We start from the raw sequence: 7,590 nt of genomic DNA, 5'->3' as shown, positions 1-7,590 counted from the left end.
GCCATCTCTGCAGACCTGGGTTTTCTGCCTTGGTACCCCAGAGTGGATTTAGGAATGTCAAGGGAGAAGCAGGAGAGAGGAGGGGCAGCCCTGGGGCTGAGGGGTCCCTTCAGCTCCTCCCCAGCATCTCCTGCAGGGGTTTCCAAATGGAGGAACCTCCAGACTTCCCTCCTGCCAGAGGGCAGTGAATCAAAATATTATAACAACTGAAGGTTCCCTGGTCCTGGTAGGGCTGCACAAGCTGCCAGGCACATTTTGGGTCTAAAAGCAAAAGAAAAAAAAAAATTGATTACCAACAAAACCTAACAGTAATGGAAAGGACAATGCCTGAAAGCACAGTGAAGGTGTTGAGATTAATGTCTCTTCTCCCTGTATCTTCCTGGGCTGTGTCTGTGGCTTAGCCAATTTTGTAATGGCTGTAAAGTGTTGAAAATTCATTTCCAGTCCTCTTCAGGCCCCCTTGCACAGGGCAGAACCTGACACATGACTGCAGGCAGACCTCACTCCTGGAGAGCAGCTGGCAAGCCCCTGAGTAGCAAAGAAACCAATCTTTTTGGAGTTTCACAAGGAAAATTACTATAAACCAGTTTTTCTAGCTTGACTTTGCATAGGAATAACCTAAAGGCTGTTGAAATGTCCAGGTAAAGATGTGTAGGGATAGTTCCATTCATCCTGCAGAGAGGAGCAAGTCAAAGCTAACTGAAGCAAAGCTTGAAAAGCACTTTGCTGTGATTTCCAGGAAAATGCTGATACTGGACATGGGAGGAAGAGAGAAATGGCTCATGGATACATATTGAAAATTACTGGATCCACCACAGAAATTGAATTTGTCCCTTTAAGGCCTTAGCCAAGCTGCTCTGCCCCCAGAAGCAGATGGGAAGCAGCACTTGGGATGACACATCCAGAGGGGATGATGTTCCACAGGTCCATCACATCAGCTGTGCTGGCAGGGAAGCTGGGAAAGCAGAAACTCTAATTTGTGGTAGGAGCAGAGGGTCAGAGCAAGCACAAACCAAATGTCTCAGCCTGGTATTGTACAAAAAAACAGAGCAGCTTTTAGGTGAAAAAAGAATCAAAGATTGAGAGCCAAACAGAGAATGGGATTTATGGTACCAGACTGGGTCAGTTAATGTAGAACTGTTCTTTGATAAAGTCAGCGATTTTATGTTATTTTTAGAGAGAACAATTGATCTAAGGTGAGTTTGCAACGATGCTACATTAGTATGAGCCACCTCAGCCCAAGAGGGTGGAAACAAGCAGAGCTGATGTGCAGGCTGAGGGCTTGGCAGTGAGGGGCTCTGCAGAGCTCACTGTGAAAATGGAAGGAAGAGACAAATGGATTTCCTTACACATTGATTGTTTCACTTATCTGCTCCAATGTCCTGGCAGAAATTTAGGAGTGTGTGAAGGTGGGTGACAAGAGCTGACACAGTCAATAAATGTGACCAAAATACTTGCCAGGAAGCCTGAGACAACCTTGACCAAATAATAGAAATTATGAGAAAATGATAACCAGAGGTGCTCCTTGTGAGTAAAATCAGTTATTCCTGTTATAAATGGAAGGCAGGAAGGGAGACCAGAGTCCCCCAAGCATTAACCACATCCATGTAACCATCAGGAATGCAGCATGCCTGTGCAAAAATCCAGCATGATGCTAGGAGGAATCAGGTGGAGCTGGGGGGAAAGCTTTGGGAAGAAGCACATGGGCACAGGAAAAAAAAAGGGGGTTTGAAGTTGAATTGTTTTGCTTAGAACTCAAGTGAGTCTGATGATGATGGAGATATAGGAAGGAAGTCAGGGGTTGTGTGCTCTGAAAGAGGAAGGATTGGAGAAGGGCCCTCTGCTGGAAGGCTGCTCATCCTTTGTGTGCATTTACACCACCCATGGAAAAACAAACATTCAGCAACACATCACATCTCTCCAGGAATTTCAACAGGTTTCACACATACCTCTACAGCTAATTACTTGTTACTTAAAGCAGTGTTTTGTCACCATGATATTTTATGAAAAATCCCTTCACCAGGATTTTTTCTCCTGGGAAGCTGGGAAGCTTCAGCTTCTCCATGTTTTGCTGCTTTGGAATGTGATTTTGAGAATTGTTTACCCAACATGTGAATTGTTTTTAATTAATGACCAATCCCAGTCCAGCTGGTCTCTGGTCAGTCATGGGGTTTTATTATTCATTCTTTTCCAGCCTTCTTTAGGTATCCTTTCTATTTCTTTAGTATCGTTATATAATATAATATAATATAACGTAATATAATATAGCGTAATATAGTGTAATATAATATAATGTAATGTAATATAATATAACACAATATAGCATAATATAGCATAATATAATATAGCAGAATAGAATAGAATAGAATAGAATAGAATAGAATAGAATAGAATAGAATGTAATATAATATAATAGTAAATCAGCCCTCTGAGAACATAGAGTCAAATTCTCACCTCTCACATCATCCTGTGGACCCCACAACTCCACAGTGTTTAGCTTGCATTCACATGTCAGGAGAGGCTTCCAGGGCTGACCAGCCTGACCTATGGGTGTTGGAGCAGCAGGCAGGAGATGGGCAGAGCTCAGGGTGACACTGAAACAGCCATCCCAGCCCAGGCTCTGGTAAATCAGCCCCGGGGACAGGGGTTTGTCAGGAGAGAGCTGCAGGACAGATGTGCACGCCTGGATGGGTGTCCAGGTGAGGTGCTGGGAACTCTCACTGATGGCTGGTGGTTTGTGGTGCCTGCTCTCAGGGCTGGTGTGGTGTGGGCAGGAAGTGAAGCTGTGGCCTCAGCCAGTGTGGGCTGCTGAGAGCAGCCTCAGGCCAGCTCTGCTCCTGCCCAGGAGCAGCACCCCAGCACCAAAGGGGGCACGGGGCAGCCCCCGGTGCAGGGTCCAATGCTGGGTGCTTCCTGCATGGACAGAGTGCACAGCTCAGAGCCAGAGCCCAGTTTCTTCCCAGTATGATGAAGGGACTTTTGCCTGGCCAAACTTGAAGCCCAAACTGCCACCCAGCTTTTCCCTTGTCCGGTTTGGTGCCCAATTCACTATTTCTCATAGCAAGTTTCCTTTGGTTCAAGAATCTGCTCTTTAATATATCCACAGTTATTACTGAACTAAAACCTTCCCTTTTTCCAGCTTCATTCCAGGTGAAGAAACTGACAATTAACCTGATTCAGTTGTGAGTTAATTCATTTAATCTCCAGGTGCCCTTAATCTTGAAATTAATACCCCTAAAACATGGCTAAGTAGCATTCAACCTTCTTCCTTTAATAATGTGTATAATGAAGCTTGTTTAGAGAGCAGCCAGCAGTATGGAGACCACACTGCAGGTGTTGCCCCTCTTTCCCACCCCAATCCAAATCCCCTTTTCCAGGTTAGTATGAGTCAGGACTTCACTCAGCACCAGCTGACAACATTCGTCCTAAAATGTCTCACGTGGCACAAGGGCCTGGTAAGTTTTGGGTCTGTGAAATATGAAGAAGAATCAGTCTCAGTGGATCCAGCTTGTGGTGTGTTATGGTTTTTGCTGCCCTCTGACTGCAGGTAAAGAAGTTTCAGTGGCAGCAGTCTCCCCCTGCTCCTCCCACCTCTCCCTGCATTAATCTGCTCTGCCACACAGGACCCTGGCATCCCTCAAATGCTGCCACTGAGCAAGAAACTGGAGTTAAACTATTGTCTTCTACCTGATCTCCTGAATCTGGAGGGAAGGAGGCTCAGGAGAGACCTTATCACTCTCTACAACCATCTGAAAGGAGGTCACAGCCAGGTGGGGGTCATTCTTCTCCCAAGGAACAAGTGGTAGGACAAGGGGAATTGGCCTCCAGTTCCACCAGGGGAGGTTTATATTGGATTTTAAGAAAGAATTGCTTCACAGAGAGGGCTGTCAAGCACTGGAACAGGCTGCTCATGGCAGTGGTGAAGTCCCCATGCATGGAGGTATTTATAAGACAGGTAGATGTGGCACTTGGGGACACGGTTTAATGCTGGGCTTGGCAGTGCTGGGTGAACACCTGGACTTGGCATCTTGGGGGTCTTTTCCAAGCTAAGCCATTCTGTGGTTCTGTGACACTTGGATTTACACCAGGAGGAAGGCTGGCATGGCACATGGGTGTGGCAGGAGTTGTGTCCTGCAAGGAGTGCCCTCCCACCAGCCCAGACTGCAGCAGGCTGCCTTTCCAGAGCTCTGCTTCCTTGTCTGCTCATTTTGCTCCTGTCTAAAGACTGATGGGAATGCCAGGAGGAAAAAAATAAAATAAAAAACCCTACCCAAAGCACTGGTAATTAGTTCCTGTAAATGGGTTTCAGTCTGGTTACGTCCCTGGCTCAGTCTGATGTAAGATTTTTTCACACCCTTTTCAAAATCACATGTTACAACTGGTTCTCTGAGAGTATTCTGGGACATTTGGTGTAAACAATTCTGATGTAAAACTGCAAAAAGGTGTTCTTTGGGTTGTTTTTTTTTTTTTTGTGTTTCCTTAGAGTGCTTTAAATCATGGCACAAGGACCATCCTCCTGTGGGAAACATGATCTTGTTCTCCCTACTCTCTGCTCCCCTGGGAAGTTGGGCACCTCATCCACCACTGCACAGCTCCCAGCACAGCAGGCACCTCTCCTGGCACCTCTGGGCTTGGCATGAGCAGCCAGAACTCCAGCACAACCAACACCTTGTTCAAATCACTCCTTCCCATGCTTGTGCCCACCCCACTGCCCTATGTGGGTCCATGTCCCTCCATCATCAAACCTTACTGGAGACAGGAGGAGGAAGGGGAAGGTGAACACTACCAATGGATCTCTAACCCATAAAAGGGATTAGAGATGGGCACAGGCTCTGCCTGGTTCCCCTTTGAGGTGCGTCCAGGCTCCCCCATCCCTCTGGCTGTGCTGGAAGAGGCAGCACAGGTCAGGTAGAGGGTCAGGGAGGGGACTGGGAGCTCCTGGGGAAGAATTTCTCAGGGAATTGCATCATGGATTGCTGGCCTGGGGATGGGCAAAGGTGTGGTTGAAGGACGTACACCAGATTTATTTAATTTTATGAGGCTGAGAAAGAAGAAAAGCCCTTGTGCCTTCATGCCCAGCATGAGTTCTGGTAAACAGGGCCAAAAATATCACAGAGCTGGCAAGAGTTGTTCACTGTGTCACACTGGCTCATCCTCCTTTGCTCAGATTCACTCACCAACATAAGGCAACCTAAAAAGAAAATCTGAGGACTTTTGTGACACTTTGCTTTCATGTATCTTGTCGTGGGTAACTTCACACCTCCACTCAGGAAGCAACCCCAAGTATTTTGTAAATAAACACCACCTTCATTGGAGAATGTTCCTATCCATTGTGTTGCCCTCTCTGTGCTTTTAAATCAAACCCAGGAGGTTTGACTAGAACGTGCCAGAATTTTTAAAATTTGCTTTGATGTTTCTGATGTCTCAAAAATGCTTGCCTTCAATACCTTGACCCTTTGGCTGTAGCATTGTGTGTTTTGTACAGGTTTTGTTGTAAAGTTGGTTATTTTTTATAAGTCGAGATTGTGGTTTGACCCTCGGTTTCCCCCATGTTCTCCCTCATAATGGTTTGTTCCTGAGTTGTTTGCCTGCGGGAGGAGGCTACACATGGCCTGTAAGGCCTCCTCACCCTCCCTCCCTCAGGTCTCCTCCCGAGCCTTGGGGTGAGCTTCACCTTCATCTGAGGCCTCCCTCACCCTCTGCCAAGCCCCTGTGATGGAGACCCAGGCTCTGGTTTGTCCCCTCCATGGTAAAGGATCAGCAGCAACTGAATATTCCCAAATCCATGGGACCTGCTGGGATTCATCCTGGAGTTCTGCAGGAGCTGCCAGATGTTATGGCAGGACCCTTCACCTACCAAAAGTCCTGCAAGTCTCTCCTGCTGGAGCTTCTCAGTGTGAAAAAGGTGTGTGAGGGAAGCTGCAGACTCTGAGTTCAGCATCAGTTCATGGAAAAGGTGTGGGGAAGATTCTACTGAGTGCTCCTAAAAGGCATTTAAGGAGTGATACAATCACCAGGCACCATCCCTGTGGGTTCACATGGGGAAATGCTGTCCTCAGTGCTCATGTTTGAGCAGAGAGTGAAGCTGGGCCACCTGGTGAGCAGGAGCTCATGAGGGACTGATGCTGGGTGGGGAGACAGAGGCCTTTTCTGGCTGGGGCTTTTCATTTGATGGGTTTGCTGGGTTTGCTTGCAGGGTTTTTGGGGTTTTTTAAGTTATTTTTAGGCTTTTGGGGGTATTTATTGATACTATTTTGATAAGACAAGTACTTCTGTGCTCAGTAAATCAACCATCTGCTTCACTTAAGTGCTGTGAGAGGAGGGGAAAGTGAGGATGCAGCAGCTGCCAGGTATGAGGTGCTCAGAGGATGCTGCCTCTGGGGCTCAGCAATCTCTTCTTACACCCTGCCTTGTGTGCCCACCCTGTCAGAACCCAGGACATTCCTCTGGCTGCCCTGGGGGACTCCAGACCCTGGCAGGGGGCTCAGAGACCCTGGCACAGAGTCAAAAACACCTGTGCCTTTGATTTTAGCCCTTGGAAACAATTACCAACTTTGTGTGAAGAGTTACAAGCCACAAGGGTTTGAATAGAATGATAGTGAATTTATCACAGGGGGAAAAAGTAGAATTTTGGGGATTTAGAATGGGGGTTCAAGAGGCAAGATGGAGGAATCTGGGTGTGTCCTGTCCTTCTTATCCTCCACCTTCTGCTGTGATGGTGACACTTCTGGATTGGTTTAGGGTAGAGACAGACTGCCTAACATAGGTGATGGGTATTGGAAAATTATTGTAAATAAAGTACACATAGTTCTTAGTATAAAAAGCTAACACCACCCTGAGGGTGGTCACTGTGCCACAACCCAACCTGCTGGACAGATCTCAGCAGGTCAGAGAAAGAATGGAACAGATAAGAGAAAATAAACAGCCTTCAAAAGCAGAACTGAGGAGTCTCGACTTCTTTGGTTGTGGGGCTGGGAAAAAAGAGACTTTCTAATACCTCAAAAGTCATCTCAACCACAGAAACCCAAGATCACCCCATCTCCTGAGGCCAAACCAAGGGGGAGAAGTCAAGAAGGCAGCACCTCTGAGCAGGAGGAGCCCAGACTGGTGACACCCTGCACTCACAACCCACAGGACCTCGGACACTTCACAGCTTAAATTCTCATCTCAAAAGGCAGAGTCTCACCAGAAACAGCCACAGGAAAGAGGAGCAATGAAACAGAGACTGATGCAGAGCCTCACTGAGCTGCTCCCCCACTGCTGAGGCTCCACCGAGCCCTGCTTGCACCGCGGTGGCTCACGGCAGCCATCTGGTGAGCACAGCCATCGCCTTCTACAGACAGGTGAGGGATGGCAGTGACGGGGACAGAGCTGTAAGCTGCCAGCAGAGCCTCCTCCCACCCTCCTGAGCTGCCCCGAGATGGTACCTGTTTCCTTCAGGCAGCACAGCACAAACCTGGCTGGGCTCTTGCACAGTAACCATTAATTAGATTTCAGATACATCATTTTCAATGTATCCAAAGTGTTTGCATCGTCATCAAATCAGTGACAGAGCTAATAAAGCCAGGGAAATGTAGAGGCATTCAAGCC

This window comes from Agelaius phoeniceus, chromosome 1 (assembly GCF_051311805.1).
Source record: "Agelaius phoeniceus isolate bAgePho1 chromosome 1, bAgePho1.hap1, whole genome shotgun sequence".
Lineage (NCBI taxonomy): Eukaryota > Metazoa > Chordata > Aves > Passeriformes > Icteridae > Agelaius > Agelaius phoeniceus.
This window is presented reverse-complemented; position numbering follows the sequence as displayed.